The sequence below is a fragment of the Osmia lignaria genome, unplaced genomic scaffold (assembly GCF_051020975.1).
Source record: "Osmia lignaria lignaria isolate PbOS001 unplaced genomic scaffold, iyOsmLign1 scaffold0013, whole genome shotgun sequence".
Lineage (NCBI taxonomy): Eukaryota > Metazoa > Arthropoda > Insecta > Hymenoptera > Megachilidae > Osmia > Osmia lignaria.
Genome location: NW_027478167.1, coordinates 4,955,410 through 4,977,118, shown reverse-complemented (window position 1 = coordinate 4,977,118; position 21,709 = coordinate 4,955,410).

Genomic DNA, 21,709 nt, shown 5'->3' with positions numbered 1-21,709 from the left:
TGCACTATTGCGAGCTGTAAATGCCACTTCCAGCTTAGCTGTGCAGAAGAAGAACAACAAGAAGAAGAAATATCTCGAAATATGTCCGTCAGGCCCCTTCCCTTGAGATAAATCTGCAAATATCTCGGAAACCAAGCGAGCTATGGCAAAATGTTAAGAGACCTTTTTTGTAGAGAATTAAGTTTCCTACTTTTTATGTTCTATGATATTTTTTGATCAGATGCGTAGTTCTCGAGATATATCAAGATACTTAAAAGTTCCGAAGCCGCACCAACATAATAGAGATACAGAAACACCGTGGCCCCTTTCTTTGAGATAACTCTGCACTAGTGCGAGCCGCAAATGCCACTTCCAGCTTAGCTGTGCAGAAGAAGAACAACAAGAAGAAGAAATATCTCGAAATATGTCCGACAGGCCCCTTCCCTTGAGATAAATCTGCAAATATCTCGGAAACGAAGCGAGCTATGGCGAAATGTTAAGAGACCTTTTTTGTAGAGAATTAAGTTTCCTACTTTTTATCTTCTATGATATTTTTTGATCAGATGCGTAGTTCTCGAGATATATCAAGATATTTAAAAGTTCCGAAGCCGCACCAACATAATAGAGATACAGAAACACCGTGGCCCCTCTCTTTGAGATAACTCTGCACTATTGCGAGCTGCAAATGCCACTTCCAGCTTAGCTGTGCAGAAGAAGAACAACAAGAAGAAGAAATATCTCGAAATATGTCCGTCAGGCCAGTTCCTTTGAGCTGAATCTGCAAATATCTCGGAAACGAAGCGAGCTATGGCAAAATGTTAAGAGACCTTTTTTGTAGAGAATTAAGTTTCCTACTTTTTATGTTCTATGATATTTTTTGATCAGAAGCGTAGTTTTCGAGATATATCGAGATATTTAAAAGTTCCGAAGACGCACCAACATAATAGAGATACAGAAACACCGTGGCCCCTTTCTTTGAGATAACTGTGCACTAGTGCGAGCCGCAAATGCCACTTCCAGCTTAGCTGTGCAGAAGAAGAACAACAAGAAGAAGAAATATCTCGAAATATGTCCGTCAGGCCAGTTCCTTTGAGCTGAATCTGCAAATATCTCGGAAACGAAGCGAGCTATGGCAAAATGTTAAGAGACGTTTTTTGTAGAGAATTATGTTTCCTACAATTTATGTTCTATGATATTTTTTGATCAGAAGCGTAGTTTTCGAGATATATCGAGATATTTAAAAGTTCCGAAGACGCACCAACATAATAGAGATACAGAAACACCGTGGCCCCTTTCTTTGAGATAACTGTGCACTAGTGGGAGCCGCAAATGCCACTTCCAGCTTAGCTGTGCAGAAGAAGAACAACAAGAAGAAGAAATATCTCGAAATATGTCCGTCAGGCCCCTTCCCTTGAGATATATCTGCAAATATCTCGGAAACGAAGCGAGCTATGGCAAAATGTTAGGAGACCGTTTTTGTAGAGAATTAAGTTTCCTACTTTTTATGTTCTATGATATTTTTTGATCAGACTCGTAGTTCTCGAGATATATCAAGATATTTAAAAGTTCCGAAGCCGCACCAACATAATAGAGATACAGAAACACCGTGGCCCCTTTCTTTGAGATAACTCTGCACTATTGCGAGCTGCAAATGCCACTTCCAGCTTAGCTGTGCAGAAGAGGAACAACAAGAAGAAGAAATATCTCGAAATATGTCCGTCAGGCCCCTTCCCTTGAGATAAATCTGCAAATATCTCGGAAACGAAGAGAGCTATGGCAAAATGTTAAGAGACCTTTTTTGTAGAGAATTAAGTTTCCTACTTTTCATGTTCTATGATATTTTTTGATCAGATGCGTAGTTCTCGAGATATGTCAAGATATTTAAAAGTTCCGAAGCCGCACCAACATAATAGAGATACAGAAACACCGTGGCCCCTTTCTTTGAGATAACTCTGCACTATTGCGAGCTGTAAATGCCACTTCCAGCTTAGCTGTGCAGAAGAAGAACAACAAGAAGAAGAAATATCTCGAAATATGTCCGTCAGGCCCCTTCCCTTGAGATAAATCTGCAAATATCTCGGAAACGAAGCGAGCTATGGCAAAATGGTAAGAGACGTTTTTTGTAGAGAATTATGTTTCCTACAATTTATGTTCTATGAAATTTTTTGATCAGAAGCGTAGTTTTCGAGATATATCGAGATATTTAAAAGTTCCGAAGACGCACCAACATAATAGAGATACAGAAACACCGTGGCCCCTTTCTTTGAGATAACTGTGCACTAGTGCGAGCCGCAAATGCCACTTCCAGCTTAGCTGTGCAGAAGAAGAACAACAAGAAGAAGAAATATCTCGAAATATGTCCGTCAGGCGCCTTCCCTTGAGATATATCTGCAAATATCTCGGAAACGAAGCGAGCTATGGCAAAATGTTAAGAGACCGTTTTTGTAGAGAATTAAGTTTCCTACTTTTTATGTTCTATGATATTTTTTGATCAGACTCGTAGTTCTCGAGATATATCGAGATATTTAAAAGTTCCGAAGCCGCACCAACATAATAGAGATACAGAAACACCGTGGCCCCTTTCTTTGAGATAACTCTGCACTATTGCGAGCTGCAAATGCCACTTCCAGCTTAGCTGTGCAGAAGAGGAACAACAAGAAGAAGAAATATCTCGAAATATGTCCGTCAGGCCCCTTCCCTTGAGATAAATCTGCAAATATCTCGGAAACGAAGAGAGCTATGGCAAAATGTTGAGAGACCTTTTTTGTAGAGAATTAAGTTTCCTACTTTTCATGTTCTATGATATTTTTTGATCAGATGCGTAGTTCTCGAGATATATCAAGATATTTAAAAGTTCCGAAGCCGCACCAACATAATAGAGATACAGAAACACCGTGGCCCCTTTCTTTGAGATAACTCTGCACTATTGCGAGCTGCAAATGCCACTTCCAGCTTAGCTGTGCAGAGGAAGAACAACAAGAAGAAGAAATATCTCGAAATATGTCCGTCAGGCCAGTTCCTTTGAGCTGAATCTGCAAATATCTCGGAAACGAAGCGAGCTATGGCAAAATGTTAAGAGACGTTTTTGGTAGAGAATTATGTTTCCTACAATTTATGTTCTATGATATTTTTTGATCAGAAGCGTAGTTTTCGAGATATATCGAGATATTTAAAAGTTCCGAAGCCGCACCAACATAATAGGGATACAGAAACACCGTGGCCCCTTTCTTTGAGATAACTCTGCACTAGTGCGAGCCGCAAATGCAACTTCCAGCTTAGCTGTGCAGAAGAAGAACAACAAGAAGAAGAAATATCTCGAAATATGTCCGTCAGGCGCCTTCCCTTGAGATAAATCTCCAAATATCTCGGAAACGAAGCGAGCTATGGCAAAATGTTAAGAGACCTTTTTTGTAGAAAATTAGGTTTCCTACTTTTTATGTTCTATGATATTTTTTGATCAGATGCGTAGTTCTCGAGATATATCAAGATATTTAAAAGTTCCGAAGCCGCACCAACATAATAGAGATACAGAAACACCGTGGCCCCTTTCTTTGAGATAACTCTGCACTATTGCGAGCTGTGAATGCCACTTCCAGCTTCGCTGTGCAGAAGAAGAACAACAAGAAGAAGAAATATCTCGAAATATGTCCGTCAGGCCCCTTCCCTTGAGATATATCTGCAAATATCTCGGAAACGAAGCGAGCTATGGCAAAATGTTGAGAGACCTTTTTTGTAGAGAATTATGTTTCCTACAACTTATGTTCTATGATATTTTTTGATCAGAGGCGTAGTTTTCGAGATATATCGAGATATTTAAAAGTTCCGAAGCCGCACCAACATAATAGAGATACAGAAACACCGTGGCCCCTTTCATTGAGATAACTCTGCACTAGTGCGAGCTGCCAATGCCACTTCCAGCTTAGCTATGCAGAAGAAGAACAACAAGAAGAAGAAATATCTCGAAATATGTCCGTCAGGCCCCTTCCCTTGAGATAAATCTGCAAATATCTCGGAAACGAAGCGAGCTATGGCAAAATGTTAAGAGACCTTTTTTGTAGAAAATTAAGTTTCCTACTTTTTATGTTCTATGATATTTTTTGATCAGATGCGTAGTTCTCGAGGTATATCAAGATATTTAAAAGTTCCGAAGCCGCACCAACATAATAGAGATACAGAAACACCGTGGCCCCTTTCTTTGAGATAACTCTGCACTATTGCGAGCTGCAAATGCCACTTCCAGCTTAGCTGTGCAGAAGAAGAACAACAAGAAGAAGAAATATCTCGAAATATGTCCGTCAAGCCCCTTCCCTTGAGATAAATCTGCAAATATCTCGGAAACGAAGCGAGCTATGGCAAAATGTTAAGAGACCTTTTTTGTAGAGAATTAAGTTTCCTACTTTTTATGTTCTATGATATTTTTTGATCAGATGCGTAGTTTTCGAGATATATCGAGATATTTAAAAGTTCCGAAGCCGCACCAACATAATAGGGATACAGAAACACCGTGGCCCCTTTCTTTGAGATAACTCTGCACTAGTGCGAGCCGCAAATGCCACTTCCAGCTTAGCTGTGCAGAAGAAGAACAACAAGAAGAAGAAATATCTCGAAATATGTCCGTCAGGCCCCTTCCCTTGAGATAATTCTGCAAATATCTCGGAAACGAAGCGAGCTATGGCAAAATGTTAAGAGACCTTTTTTGTAGAGAATTATGTTTCCTACAATTTATGTTCTATGATATTTTTTGATCAGAAGCGTAGTTTTCGAGATATATCGAGATATTTAAAAGTTCCGAAGCCGCACCAACATAATAGAGATACAGAAACACCGTGGCCCCTTTCTTTGAGATAACTCTGCACTAGTGCGAGCCGCAAATGCCACTTCCAGCTTAGCTGTGCAGAAGAAGAACAACAAGAAGAAGAAATATCTCGAAATATGTCCGACAGGCCCCTTCCCTTGAGATAAATCTGCAAATATCTCGGAAACGAAGCGAGCTATGGCGAAATGTTAAGAGACCTTTTTTGTAGAGAATTAAGTTTCCTACTTTTTATCTTCTATGATATTTTTTGATCAGATGCGTAGTTCTCGAGATATATCAAGATATTTAAAAGTTCCGAAGCCGCACCAACATAATAGAGATACAGAAACACCGTGGCCCCTCTCTTTGAGATAACTCTGCACTATTGCGAGCTGCAAATGCCACTTCCAGCTTAGCTGTGCAGAAGAAGAACAACAAGAAGAAGAAATATCTCGAAATATGTCCGTCAGGCCAGTTCCTTTGAGCTGAATCTGCAAATATCTCGGAAACGAAGCGAGCTATGGCAAAATGTTAAGAGACGTTTTTTGTAGAGAATTATGTTTCCTACAATTTATGTTCTATGATATTTTTTGATCAGAAGCGTAGTTTTCGAGATATATCGAGATATTTAAAAGTTCCGAAGACGCACCAACATAATAGAGATACAGAAACACCGTGGCCCCTTTCTTTGAGATAACTGTGCACTAGTGAGAGCCGCAAATGCCACTTCCAGCTTAGCTGTGCAGAAGAAGAACAACAAGAAGAAGAAATATCTCGAAATATGTCCGTCAGGCCCCTTCCCTTGAGATATATCTGCAAATATCTCGGAAACGAAGCGAGCTATGGCAAAATGTTAAGAGACCGTTTTTGTAGAGAATTAAGTTTCCTACTTTTTATGTTCTATTATATTTTTTGATCAGACTCGTAGTTCTCGAGATATATCAAGATATTTAAAAGTTCCGAAGCCGCACCAACATAATAGAGATACAGAAACACCGTGGCCCCTTTCTTTGAGATAACTCTGCACTATTGCGAGCTGCAAATGCCACTTCCAGCTTAGCTGTGCAGAAGAGGAACAACAAGAAGAAGAAATATCTCGAAATATGTCCGTCAGGCCCCTTCCCTTGAGATAAATCTGCAAATATCTCGGAAACGAAGAGAGCTATGGCAAAATGTTAAGAGACCTTTTTTGTAGAGAATTAAGTTTCCTACTTTTCATGTTCTATGATATTTTTTGATCAGATGCGTAGTTCTCGAGATATGTCAAGATATTTAAAAGTTCCGAAGCCGCACCAACATAATAGAGATACAGAAACACCGTGGCCCCTTTCTTTGAGATAACTCTGCACTATTGCGAGCTGTAAATGCCACTTCCAGCTTAGCTGTGCAGAAGAAGAACAACAAGAAGAAGAAATATCTCGAAATATGTCCGTCAGGCCCCTTCCCTTGAGATAAATCTGCAAATATCTCGGAAACCAAGCGAGCTATGGCAAAATGTTAAGAGACCTTTTTTGTAGAGAATTAAGTTTCCTACTTTTTATGTTCTATGATATTTTTTGATCAGATGCGTAGTTCTCGAGATATATCAAGATACTTAAAAGTTCCGAAGCCGCACCAACATAATAGAGATACAGAAACACCGTGGCCCCTTTCTTTGAGATAACTCTGCACTAGTGCGAGCCGTAAATGCCACTTCCAGCTTAGCTGTGCAGAAGAAGAACAACAAGAAGAAGAAATATCTCGAAATATGTCCGACAGGCCCCTTCCCTTGAGATAAATCTGCAAATATCTCGGAAACGAAGCGAGCTATGGCGAAATGTTAAGAGACCTTTTTTGTAGAGAATTAAGTTTCCTACTTTTTATCTTCTATGATATTTTTTGATCAGATGCGTAGTTCTCGAGATATATCAAGATATTTAAAAGTTCCGAAGCCGCACCAACATAATAGAGATACAGAAACACCGTGGCCCCTCTCTTTGAGATAACTCTGCACTATTGCGAGCTGCAAATGCCACTTCCAGCTTAGCTGTGCAGAAGAAGAACAACAAGAAGAAGAAATATCTCGAAATATGTCCGTCAGGCCAGTTCCTTTGAGCTGAATCTGCAAATATCTCGGAAACGAAGCGAGCTATGGCAAAATGTTAAGAGACCTTTTTTGTAGAGAATTAAGTTTCCTACTTTTTATGTTCTATGATATTTTTTGATCAGAAGCGTAGTTTTCGAGATATATCGAGATATTTAAAAGTTCCGAAGACGCACCAACATAATAGAGATACAGAAACACCGTGGCCCCTTTCTTTGAGATAACTGTGCACTAGTGCGAGCCGCAAATGCCACTTCCAGCTTAGCTGTGCAGAAGAAGAACAACAAGAAGAAGAAATATCTCGAAATATGTCCGTCAGGCCAGTTCCTTTGAGCTGAATCTGCAAATATCTCGGAAACGAAGCGAGCTATGGCAAAATGTTAAGAGACGTTTTTTGTAGAGAATTATGTTTCCTACAATTTATGTTCTATGATATTTTTTGATCAGAAGCGTAGTTTTCGAGATATATCGAGATATTTAAAAGTTCCGAAGACGCACCAACATAATAGAGATACAGAAACACCGTGGCCCCTTTCTTTGAGATAACTGTGCACTAGTGGGAGCCGCAAATGCCACTTCCAGCTTAGCTGTGCAGAAGAAGAACAACAAGAAGAAGAAATATCTCGAAATATGTCCGTCAGGCCCCTTCCCTTGAGATATATCTGCAAATATCTCGGAAACGAAGCGAGCTATGGCAAAATGTTAGGAGACCGTTTTTGTAGAGAATTAAGTTTCCTACTTTTTATGTTCTATGATATTTTTTGATCAGACTCGTAGTTCTCGAGATATATCAAGATATTTAAAAGTTCCGAAGCCGCACCAACATAATAGAGATACAGAAACACCGTGGCCCCTTTCTTTGAGATAACTCTGCACTATTGCGAGCTGCAAATGCCACTTCCAGCTTAGCTGTGCAGAAGAGGAACAACAAGAAGAAGAAATATCTCGAAATATGTCCGTCAGGCCCCTTCCCTTGAGATAAATCTGCAAATATCTCGGAAACGAAGAGAGCTATGGCAAAATGTTAAGAGACCTTTTTTGTAGAGAATTAAGTTTCCTACTTTTCATGTTCTATGATATTTTTTGATCAGATGCGTAGTTCTCGAGATATGTCAAGATATTTAAAAGTTCCGAAGCCGCACCAACATAATAGAGATACAGAAACACCGTGGCCCCTTTCTTTGAGATAACTCTGCACTATTGCGAGCTGTAAATGCCACTTCCAGCTTAGCTGTGCAGAAGAAGAACAACAAGAAGAAGAAATATCTCGAAATATGTCCGTCAGGCCCCTTCCCTTGAGATATATCTGCAAATATCTCGGAAACGAAGCGAGCTATGGCAAAATGTTGAGAGACCTTTTTTGTAGAGAATTATGTTTCCTACAACTTATGTTCTATGATATTTTTTGATCAGAGGCGTAGTTTTCGAGATATATCGAGATATTTAAAAGTTCCGAAGCCGCACCAACATAATAGAGATACAGAAACACCGTGGCCCCTTTCATTGAGATAACTCTGCACTAGTGCGAGCTGCCAATGCCACTTCCAGCTTAGCTATGCAGAAGAAGAACAACAAGAAGAAGAAATATCTCGAAATATGTCCGTCAGGCCCCTTCCCTTGAGATAAATCTGCAAATATCTCGGAAACGAAGCGAGCTATGGCAAAATGTTAAGAGACCTTTTTTGTAGAAAATTAAGTTTCCTACTTTTTATGTTCTATGATATTTTTTGATCAGATGCGTAGTTCTCGAGGTATATCAAGATATTTAAAAGTTCCGAAGCCGCACCAACATAATGGAGATACAGAAACACCGTGGCCCCTTTCTTTGAGATAACTCTGCACTATTGCGAGCTGCAAATGCCACTTCCAGCTTAGCTGTGCAGAGGAAGAACAACAAGAAGAAGAAGTATCTCGAAACATGTCCGTCAGGCCCGTTCCTTTGAGCTGAATCTGCAAATATCTCGGAAACGAAGCGAGCTATGGCAAAATGTTAAGAGACCTTTTTTGTAGAGAATTAAGTTTCATACTTTTCATGTTCTATGATATTTTTTGATCAGATGCGCAGTTCTCGAGATATATCAAGATATTTAAAAGTTCCGAAGCAGCACCAACATAATAGAGATACAGAAACACCGTGGCCCCTTTCTTTGAGATAACTCTGCACTATTGCGAGCTGTAAATGCCACCTCCAGCTTAGCTGTGCAGAAGAAGAACAACAAGAAGAAGAAATATCTCGAAATATGTCCGTCAGGCCCCTTCCCTTGAGATAAATATGCAAATATCTCGGAAACGAAGCGAGCTATGGCAAAATGTTAAGAGACCTTTTTTGTAGAGAATTAAGTTTCCTACTTTTTATGTTCTATGATATTTTTTGATCAGATGCGTAGTTCTCGAGATATATCAAGATATTTAAAAGTTCCGAAGCCGCACCAACATAATAGAGATACAGAAACACCGTGGCCCCTTTCTTTGAGATAACTCTGCACTATTGCGAGCTGCAAATGCCACTTCCAGCTTAGCTGTGCAGAGGAAGAACAACAAGAAGAAGAAATATCTCGAAATATGTCCGTCAGGCCAGTTCCTTTGAGCTGAATCTGCAAATATCTCGGAAACGAAACGAGCTATGGCAAAATGTTAAGAGACCTTTTTTGTAGAGAATTATGTTTCCTACAATTTATGTTCTATGATATTTTTTGATCAGAAGCGTAGTTTTCGAGATATATCGAGATATTTAAAAGTTCCGAAGACGCACCAACATAATAGAGATACAGAAACACCGTGGCCCCTTTCTTTGAGATAACTCTGCACTAGTGCGAGCCGCAAATGCCACTTCCAGTTTAGCTGTGCAGAAGAAGAACAACAAGAAGAAGAAATATCTCGAAATATGTCCGTCAGGCCACTTCGCTTGAGATAAATCTGCAAATATCTCGGAAACGAAGCGAGCTATGGCAAAATGTTAAGAGACCTTTTTTGTAGAGAATTAAGTTTCCTACTTTTTATGTTCGATGATATTTTTTGATCAGATGCGTAGTTCTCGAGATATATCAAGATATTTAAAAGTTCCGAAGCTGCACCAACATAATAGAGATACAGAAACACCGTGGCCCCTTTCTTTGAGATAACTCTGCACTAGTGCGAGCCGCAAATGCCACTTCCAGCTTAGCTGTGCAGAAGAAGAACAACAAGAAGAAGAAATATCTCGAAATATGTCCGTCAGGCCCCTTCCCTTGAGATAAATATGCAAATATCTCGGAAACGAAGCGAGCTATGGCAAAATGTTAAGCGACCTTTTTTGTAGAGAATTAAGTTTCCTACTTTTTATGTTCTATGATATTTTTTGATCAGATGCGTAGTTCTCGAGATATATCAAGATATTTAAAAGTTCCGAAGCCGCACCAACATAATAGAGATACAGAAACACCGTGGCCCCTTTCTTTGAGATAACTCTGCACTATTGCGAGCTGCAAATGCCACTTCCAGCTTAGCTGTGCAGAAGAAGAACAACAAGAAGAAGAAATATCTCGAAATATGTCCGTCAGGCCCCTTCCCTTGAGATATATCTGCAAATATCTCGGAAACGAAGAGAGCTACGGCAAAATGTTAAGAGACCTTTTTTGTAGAGAATTAAGTTTCCTACTTTTCATGTTCTATGATATTTTTTGATCAGATGCGTAGTTCTCGAGATATATCAAGATATTTAAAAGTTCCGAAGCCGCACCAACGTAATAGAGATACAGAAACACCGTGGCCCCCTTCTTTGAGATAACTCTGCACTATTGCGAGCTGTAAATGCCACTTCCAGCTTAGCTGTGCAGAAGAAGAACAACAAGAAGAAGAAATATCTCGAAATATGTCCATCAGGACCCTTCCCTTGAGATAAATCTGCAAATATCTCGGAAACGAAATGAGCTATGGCAAAATGTTAAGAGACCTTTTTTGTAGAGAATTATGTTTCCTACAATTTATGTTCTATGATATTTTTTGATCAGAAGCGTAGTTTTCGAGATATATCGAGATATGTAAAAGTTCCGAAGCCGCACCAACATAATAGAGATACAGAAACACCGTGGCCTCTTTCTTTGGGATAACTCTGCACTCTTGCGAGCTGCAAATGCCACTTCCAGCTTAGCTGTGCAGAAGAAGAACAACAAGAAGAAGAAGTATCTCGAAATATGTCCGTCAGGCCACTTCCCTTGAGATAAATCTGCAAATATCTCGGAAACGAAGCGAGCTATGGCAAAATGTTAAGAGACCTTTTTTGTAGAGAATTAAGTTTCCTACTTTTTATGTTCTATAATATTTTTTGATCAGATGCGTAGTTCTCGAGATATATCAAGATATTTAAAAGTTCCAAAGCCCCACCAACATAATAGAGATACAGAAACACCGTGGCCCCTTTCTTTGAGATAACTCTGCACTATTGCGAGCTGCAAATGCCACTTCCAGCTTAGCTGTGCAGAGGAAGAACAACAAGAAGAAGAAATATCTCGAAATATGTCCGTCAGGCCAGTTCCTTTGAGCTGAATCTGCAAATATCTCGGAAACGAAACGAGCTATGGCAAAATGTTAAGAGACGTTTTTTGTAGAGAATTATGTTTCCTACAATTTATGTTCTATGATATTTTTTGATCAGAAGCGTAGTTTTCGAGATATATCGAGATATTTAAAAGTTCCGAAGACGCACCAACATAATAGAGATACAGAAACACCGTGGCCCCTTTCTTTGAGATAACTCTGCACTAGTGCGAGCCGCAAATGCCACTTCCAGCTTAGCTGTGCAGAAGAAGAACAACAAGAAGAAGAAATATCTCGAAATATGTCCGTCAGGCCCCTTCCCTTGAGATATATCTGCAAATATCTCGGAAACGAAGCGAGCTATGGCAAAATGTTGAGAGACCTTTTTTGTACAGAATTATGTTTCCTACTTTTTACGTTCTATGATATTTTTTGATCAGACGCGTAGTTCTCGAGATATATCAAGATATTTAAAAGTTCCGAAGCCGCACCAACATAATAGAGATACAGAAACACCGTGGCCCCTTTCTTTGAGATATCTCTGCACTATTGCGAGCTGCAAATGCCACTTCCAGCTTAGCTGTGCAGAAGAAGAACAACAAGAAGAAGAAATATCTCGAAATATGTCCGTCAGGCCCCTTCCCTTGAGATAAATCTGCAAATATCTCGGAAACGAAGCGAGCTATGGCAAAATGTTAAGAGACCTTTTTTGTACAGAATTATGTTTCCTACTTTTTACGTTCTATGATATTTTTTGATCAGACGCGTAGTTCTCGAGATATATCAAGATATTTAAAAGTTCCGAAGCCGCACCAACATAATAGAGATACAGAAACACCGTGGCCCCTTTCTTTGAGATATCTCTGCACTATTGCGAGCTGCAAATGCCACTTCCAGCTTAGCTGTGCAGAGGAAGAACAACAAGAAGAAGAAATATCTCGAAATATGTCCGTCAGGCCAGTTCCTTTGAGCTGAATCTGCAAATATCTCGGAAACGAAGCGAGCTATGGCAAAATGTTAAGAGACGTTTTTTGTAGAGAATTACGTTTCCTACAATTTATGTTCTATGATATCTTTTGATCAGAAGCGTAGTTTTCGAGATATATCGAGATACTTAAAAGTTCCGAAGCCGCACCAACATAATAGAGATACAGAAACACCGTGGCCCCTTTCTTTGAGATAACTGTGCACTAGTGCGAGCCGCAAATGCCACTTCCAGCTTAGCTGTGCAGAAGAAGAACAACAAGAAGAAGAAATATCTCGAAATATGTCCGTCAGGCCCCTTCCCTTGAGATAAATCTGCAAATATCTCGGAAACGAAGCGAGCTATGGCAAAATGTTAAGCGACCTTTTTTGTAGAGAATTAAGTTTCCTACTTTTTATGTTCTATGATATTTTTTGATCAGATGCGTAGTTCTCGAGATATATCAAGATATTTAAAAGTTCCGAAGCCCCACCAACATAATAGAGATACAGAAACACCGTGGCCCCTTTCTTTGAGATAACTCTGCACTATTGCGAGCTGCAAATGCCACTTCCAGCTTAGCTGTGCAGAGGAAGAACAACAAGAAGAAGAAATATCTCGAAATATGTCCGTCAGGCCAGTTCCTTTGAGCTGAATCTGCAAATATCTCGGAAACGAAGCGAGCTATGGCAAAATGTTAAGAGACGTTTTTTGTAGAGAATTACGTTTCCTACAATTTATGTTCTATGATATTTTTTGATCAGAAGCGTAGTTTTCGAGATATATCGAGATACTTAAAAGTTCCGAAGCCGCACCAACATAATAGAGATACAGAAACACCGTGGCCCCTTTCGTTGAGATAACTGTGCACTAGTGCGAGCCGCAAATGCCACTTCCAGCTTAGCTGTGCAGAAGAAGAACAACAAGAAGAAGAAATATCTCGAAATATGTCCGTCAGGCCCCTTCCCTTGAGATAAATCTGCAAATATCTCGGAAACGAAGCGAGCTATGGCAAAATGTTAAGAGACCTTTTTTGTACAGAATTATGTTTCCTACTTTTTACGTTCTATGATATTTTTTGATCAGACGCGTAGTTCTCGAGATATATCAAGATATTTAAAAGTTCCGAAGCCGCACCAACATAATAGAGATACAGAAACACCGTGGCCCCTTTCTTTGAGATATCTCTGCACTATTGCGAGCTGCAAATGCCACTTCCAGCTTAGCTGTGCAGAAGAAGAACAACAAGAAGAAGAAATATCTCGAAATATGTCCGTTAGGCCCCTTCCCTTGAGATAAATCTGCAAATATCTCGGAAACGAAGCGAGCTATGGCAAAATGTGAAGCGACCTTTATTGTAGAGAATTAAGTTTCCTACTTTTTATGTTCTATGATATTTTTTGATCAGATGCGTAGTTCTCGAGATATATCAAGATATTTAAAAGTTCCGAAGCCGCACCAACATAATAGAGATTCAGAAACACCGTGGCCCCTTTCTTTGTGATAACTCTGCACTATTGCGAGCTGTAAATGCCACTTCCAGCTTAGCTGTGCAGAAAAAGAACAACAAGAAGAAGAAATATCTCGAAATATGCCCGTTAGGCCCCTTCCCTTGAGATATATCTGCAAATATCTCGGAAACGAAGCGAGCTATGGCAAAATGTTGAGAGACCTTTTTTGTACAGAATTATGTTTCCTACTTTTTACGTTCTATGATATTTTTTGATCAGACGCGTAGTTCTCGAGATATATCAAGATATTTAAAAGTTCCGAAGCCGCACCAACATAATAGAGATACAGAAACACCGTGGCCCCTTTCTTTGAGATATCTCTGCACTATTGCGAGCCGCAAATGCCACTTCCAGCTTAGCTGTGCAGAAGAAGAACAACAAGAAGAAGAAATATCTCGAAATATGTCCGTCAGGACCCTGCCCTTGAGATATATCTGCAAATATCTCGGAAACGAAGCGAGCTATGGCAAAATGTTGAGAGACCTTTTTTGTAGAGAATTATGTTTCCTACAATTTATGTTCTATGATATTTTTTGATCAGAAGCGTAGTTTTCGAGATATGTCGAGATATTTAAAAATTCCGTAGCCGCACCAACATAATAGAGATACAGAAACACCGTGGCCCCTTTCTTTGAGATAACTCTGCACTAGTGCGAGCCGCAAATGCCACTTCCAGCTTAGCTGTGCAGAAGAAGAACAACAAGAAGAAGAAATATCTCGAAATATGTCCGTCAGGCCCCTTCCCTTGAGATACATCTGCAAATATCTCGGAAACGAAGCGAGCTATGGCAAAATGTTAAGCGACCTTTTTTGTAGAGAATTAAGTTTCCTACTTTTTATGTTCTATGATATTTTTTGATCAGATGCGTAGTTCTCGAGATATATCAAGATATTTAAAAGTTCCGAAGCCCCACCAACATAATAGAGATACAGAAACACCGTGGCCCCTTTCTTTGAGATAACTCTGCACTATTGCGAGCTGCAAATGCCACTTCCAGCTTAGCTGTGCAGAGGAAGAACAACAAGAAGAAGAAATATCTCGAAATATGTCCGTCAGGCCAGTTCCTTTGAGCTGAATCTGCAAATATCTCGGAAACGAAGCGAGCTATGGCAAAATGTTAAGAGACGTTTTTTGTAGAGAATTACGTTTCCTACAATTTATGTTCTATGATATTTTTTGATCAGAAGCGTAGTTTTCGAGATATATCGAGATACTTAAAAGTTCCGAAGCCGCACCAACATAATAGAGATACAGAAACACCGTGGCCCCTTTCTTTGAGATAACTGTGCACTAGTGCGAGCCGCAAATGCCACTTCCAGCTTAGCTGTGCAGAAGAAGAACAACAAGAAGAAGAAATATCTCGAAATATGTCCGTTAGGCCCCTTCCCTTGAGATAAATCTGCAAATATCTCGGAAACGAAGCGAGCTATGGCAAAATGTTAAGCGACCTTTATTGTAGAGAATTAAGTTTCCTACTTTTTATGTTCTATGATATTTTTTGATCAGATGCGTAGTTCTCGAGATATATCAAGATATTTAAAAGTTCCGAAGCCCCACCAACATAATAGAGATACAGAAACACCGTGGCCCCTTTCTTTGAGATAACTCTGCACTAGTGCGAGCCGCAAATGCCACTTCCAGCTTAGCTGTGCAGAAGAAGAACAACAAGAAGAAGAAATATCTCGAAATATGTCCGTCAGGCCCCTTCCCTTGAGATATATCTGCAAATATCTCGGAAACGAAGAGAGCTATGGCAAAATGTTAAGAGACCTTTTTTGTAGAGAATTAAGTTTCCTACTTTTCATGTTCTATGATATTTTTTGATCGGATGCGTAGTTCTCGAGATATATCAAGATATTTAAAAGTTCCGAAGCCGCACCAACATAATAGAGATTCAGAAACACCGTGGCCCCTTTCTTTGTGATAACTCTGCACTATTGCGAGCTGTAAATGCCACTTCCAGCTTAGCTGTGCAGAAAAAGAACAACAAGAAGAAGAAATATCTCGAAATATGCCCGTTAGGCCCCTTCCCTTGAGATATATCTGCAAATATCTCGGAAACGAAGCGAGCTATGGCAAAATGTTGAGAGACCTTTTTTGTACAGAATTATGTTTCCTACTTTTTACGTTCTATGATATTTTTTGATCAGACGCGTAGTTCTCGAGATATATCAAGATATTTAAAAGTTCCGAAGCCGCACCAACATAATAGAGATACAGAAACACCGTGGCCCCTTTCTTTGAGATATCTCTGCACTATTGCGAGCTGCAAATGCCACTTCCAGCTTAGCTGTGCAGAAGAAGAACAACAAGAAGAAGAAATATCTCGAAATATGTCCGTCAGGACCCTGCCCTTGAGATATATCTGCAAATATCTCGGAAACGAAGCGAGCTATGGCAAAATGTTGAGAGACCTTTTTTGTAGAGAATTATGTTTCCTACAATTTATGTTCTATGATATTTTTTGATCAGAAGCGTAGTTTTCGAGATATGTCGAGATATTTAAAAGTTCCGTAGCCGCACCAACATAATAGAGATACAGAAACACCGTGGCCCCTTTCTTTGAGATAACTCTGCACTAGTGCGAGCCGCAAATGCCACTTCCAGCTTAGCTGTGCAGAAGAAGAACAACAAGAAGAAGAAATATCTCGAAATATGTCCGTTAGGCCCCTTCCCTTGAGATAAATCTGCAAATATCTCGGAAACGAAGCGAGCTATGGCAAAATGTTAAGCGACCTTTTTTGTAGAGAATTAAGTTTCGTACTTTTTATGTTCTATGATATTTTTTGATCAGATGCGTAGTTCTCGAGATATATCAAGATATTTAAAAGTTCCGAAGCCCCACCAACATAATAGAGATACAGAAACACCGTGGCCCCTTTCTTTGAGATAACTCTGCACTATTGCGAGCTGCAAATGCCACTTCCAGCTTAGCTGTGCAGAGGAAGAACAACAAGAAGAAGAAATATCTCGAAATATGTCCGTCAGGCCAGTTCCTTTGAGCTGAATCTGCAAATATCTCGGAAACGAAGCGAGCTATGGCAAAATGTTAAGAGACGTTTTTTGTAGAGAATTATGTTTCCTACAATTTATGTTCTATGATATTTTTTGATCAGAAGCGTAGTTTTCGAGATATATCGAGATACTTAAAAGTTCCGAAGCCGCACCAACATAATAGAGATACAGAAACACCGTGGCCCCTTTCTTTGAGATAACTGTGCACTAGTGCGAGCCGCAAATGCCACTTCCAGCTTAGCTGTGCAGAAGAAGAACAACAAGAAGAAGAAATATCTCGAAATATGTCCGTCAGGCCCCTTCCCTTGAGATAAATCTGCAAATATCTCGGAAACGAAGCGAGCTATGGCAAAATGTTAAGAGACCTTTTTTGTACAGAATTATGTTTCCTACTTTTTATGTTCTATGATATTTTTTGATCGGATGCGTAGTTCTCGAGATATATCAAGATATTTAAAAGTTCCGAAGCCGCACCAACATAATAGAGATACAGAAACACCGTGGCCCCTGTCTTTGAGGTAACTCTGCACTATTGCGAGCTGCAAGTGCCACTTCCAGCTTAGCTGTGCAGAAGAAGAACAACAAGAAGAAGAAATATCTCGAAATATGTCCGTCAGGCCCCTTCCCTTGAGATAAATCTGCAAATATCTCGGAAACCAAGCGAGCTATCGCAAAATGTTAAGAGACCTTATTTGTAGAGAATTAAGTTTCCTACTTTTTATGTTCTATGATATTTTTTGATCAGATGCGTAGTTCTCGAGATATATCCTGATACTTAAAAGTTCCGAAGCGGCACCAACATAATAGAGATACAGAAACACCGTGGCCCCTTTCTTTGAGGTAACTCTGCACTATTGCGAGCTGCAAATGCCACTTCCAGCTTAGCTGTGCAGAAGAAGAACAACAAGAAGAAGAAATATCTCGAAATATGTCCGTCAGGCCCCTTCCCTTGAGATAAATCTGCAAATATCTCGGAAACGAAGCGAGCTATGGCAAAATGTTAAGAGACCTTTTCTGTAGAGAATTAAGTTTCCTACTTTTTATGTTCTATGATATTTTTCGATCAGAGGCGTAGTTCTCGAGATATATCAAGATATTTAAAAGTTCCGAAGCCGCACCAACATAATAGAGATACAGAAACACCGTGGCCCCTCTCTTTGAGATAACTCTGCACGATTGCGAGCTGCAAATGCCACTTCCAGCTTAGCTGTGCAGAAGAAGAACAACAAGAAGAAGAAATATCTCGAAATATGTCCGTCAGGCCCCTTCCCTTGAGATAAATCTGCAAATATCTCGGAAACGAAGCGAGCTATGGCAAAATGTTTAGAGACCTTTCTTGTGGAGAATTAAGTTTCCTACTTTTTATGTAGTATGATATTTTTTGATCAGATGCGTAGTTCTCGAGATATATCAAGATATTTAAAAGTTCCGAAGCCGCACCAATATAATAGAGATACAGAAACACCGTGGCCCCTTTCTTTGAGATAACTCTGCACTATTGCGCGCTGCAAATGCCACTTCCAGCTTAGCTGTGCAGAAGAAGAACAACAAGAAGAAGAAATATCTCGAAATATGTCCGTCAGGCCCCTTCCCTTGAGATAAATCTGCAAATATCTCGGAAACGAAGCGAGCTATGGGAAAATGTAAAGAGACCTTTTTTGTAGAGAATTAAGTTTCCTACTTTTTATGTAGTATGATATTTTTTGATCAGATGCGTAGTTCTCGAGATATATCAAGATATTTAAAAGTTCCGAAGCCGCACCAACATAATAGAGATACAGAAACACCGTGGCCCCTTTCTTTGAGATAACTCTGCACTATTGCGCGCTGCAAATGCCACTTCCAGCTTAGCTGTGCAGAAGAAGAACAACAAGAAGAAGAAATATCTCGAAATATGTCCGTCAGGCCAGTTCCTTTGAGCTGAATCTGCAAATATCTCGGAAACGAAGCGAGCTATGGCAAAATGTTAAGAGACGTTTTTTGTAGAGAATTATGTTTCCTACAATTTATGTTCTATGATATTTTTTGATCAGAAGCGTAGTTTTCGAGATATATCGAGATATTTAAAAGTTCCGAAGCCGCACCAACATAATAGAGATACAGAAACACCGTGGCCCCTTTCTTTGAGATAACTCTGCACTAGTGCGAGCCGCAAATGCCACTTCCAGCTTAGCTGTGCAGAAGAAGAACAACAAGAAGAAGAAATATCTCGAAATATGTCCGACAGGCCCCTTCCCTTGAGATAAATCTGCAAATATCTCGGAAACGAAGCGAGCTATGGCGAAATGTTCAGAGACCTTTTTTGTAGAGAATTAAGTTTCCTACTTTTTATCTTCTATGATATTTTTTGATCAGATGCGTAGTTCTCGAGATATATCAAGATATTTAAAAGTTCCGAAGCCGGACCAACATAATAGAGATACAGAAACACCGTGGCCCCTCTCTTTGAGATAACTCTGCACTATTGCGAGCTGCAAATGCCACTTCCAGCTTAGCTGTGCAGAAGAAGAACAACAAGAAGAAGAAATATCTCGAAATATGTCCGTCAGGCCCCTTCCCTTGAGATAAATCTGCAAATATCTCGGAAACGAAGCGAGCTATGGCAAAATCTTTAGAGACCTTTCTTGTAGAGAATTAAGTTTCCTACTTTTTATGTAGTATGATATTTTTTGATCAGATGCGTAGTTCTCGAGATATATCAAGATACTTAAAAGTTCCGAAGCCGCACCAACATAATAGAGATACAGAAACACCGTGGCCCCTTTCTTTGAGATAACTCTGCACAATTGCGAGCTGGAAATGTCACTTCCAGTTTAGCTGTGCAGAAGAAGAACAACAAGAAGAAGAAATATCTCGAAATATGTCCGTCAGGCCCCTTCCCTTGAGATATATCTGCAAATATCTCGGAAACGAAGCGAGCTATGGCAAAATGTTAAGAGACCTTTTTTGTAGAGAATTCTGTTTGCTACAATTTATGTTCTATGAAATTTTTTGATCAGAAGCGTAGTTTTCGAGATATATCGAGATATTTAAAAGTTCCGAAGCCGCACCAACATAATAGAGATACAGAAACACCGTGGCCCCTTTCTTTGAGATAACTCTGCACTAGTGCGAGCCGCAAATGCCACTTCCAGCTTAGCTGTGCAGAAGAAGAACAACAAGAAGAAGAAATATCTCGAAATATGTCCGTCAGGCCCCTTCCCTTGAGATAAATCTGCAAATATCTCGGAAACGAAGCGAGCTATGGCAAAATCTTTAGAGACCTTTCTTGTAGAGAATTAAGTTTCCTACTTTTTATGTAGTATGATATTTTTTGATCAGATGCGTAGTTCTCGAGATATATCAAGATATTTAAAAGTTCCGAAGCCGGACCAACATAATAGAGATACAGAAACACCGTGGCCCCTTTCTTTGAGATAACTCTGCACTATTGCGCGCTGCAAATGCCACTTCCAGCTTAGCTGTGCAGAAGAAGAACAACAAGAAGAAGAAATATCTCGAAATATGTCCGTCAGGCCCCTTCCCTTGAGATAAATCTGCAAATATCTCGGAAACGAAGCGAGCTATGGCAAAATGTTAAGAGACCTTTTTTGTAGAGAATAATGTTTCCTACAATTTACGTTCTATGATATTTTTTGATCAGAAGCGTAGTTTTCGAGATATATCGAGATATTTAAAAGTTCCGAAGCCGCACCAACATAATAGAGATACAAAAACACCGTGGCCCCTTTCTTTGAGATAACTCTGCACTATTGCGACCTGCAAATGCCACTTCCAGCTCAGCTGTGCAGAAGAAGAACAACAAGAAGAAGAAATATCTCGAAATATGTCCGTCAGGCCCCTTCCCTTGAGATAAATCTGCAAATATCTCGGAAACGAAGCGAGCTATGGCAAAATGTTAAGAGACCTTTTTTGTAGAGAATTAAGTTTCCTACTTTTTATGTTCTATGATATTTTTTGATCAGATGCGTAGTTCTCGAGATATATCAAGATATTTAAAAGTTCCGAAGCCGCACCAACATAATAGAGATAGAGAAACACCGTGGCCCCTTTCTTTGAGATAACTCTGCACTATTGCGAGCTGCAAATGCCACTTCCAGCTTAGCTGTGCAGAAGAAGAACAACAAGAAGAAGAAATATCTCGAAATATGTCCGTCAGGCCCCTTCCCTTGAGATAAATCTGCAAATATCTCGGAAACGAAGCGAGCTATGGCAAAATGTTTAGAGACCTTTTTTGTAGAGAATAATGTTTCCTACAATTTACGTTCTATGATATTTTTTGATCAGAAGCGTAGTTTTCGAGATATATCGAGATATTTAAAAGTTCCGAAGCCGCACCAACATAATAGAGATACAGAAACACCGTGGCCCCTTTCTTTGAGATAACTCTGCACTATTGCGACCTGCAAATGCCACTTCCAGCTCAGCTGTGCAGAAGAAGAACAACAAGAAGAAGAAATATCTCGAAATATGTCCGTCAGGCCCCTTCCCTTGAGATAAATCTGCAAATATCTCGGAAACGAAGCGAGCTATGGCAAAATGTTTAGAGACGTTTCTTGTAGAGAATTAAGTTTCCTACTTTTTATCTTCTATGATATTTTTTGATCAGATGCGTAGTTCTCGAGATATATCAAGATATTTAAAAGTTCCGAAGCCGCACAAACATAATAGAGATACAGAAACACCGTGGCCCCTCTCTTTGAGATAACTCTGCACTATTGCGAGCTGCAAATGCCACTTCCAGCTTAGCTGTGCAGAAGAAGAACAACAAGAAGAAGAAATATCTCGAAATATGTCCGTCAGGCCCCTTCCCTTGAGATATATCTGCAAATATCTCGGAAACGAA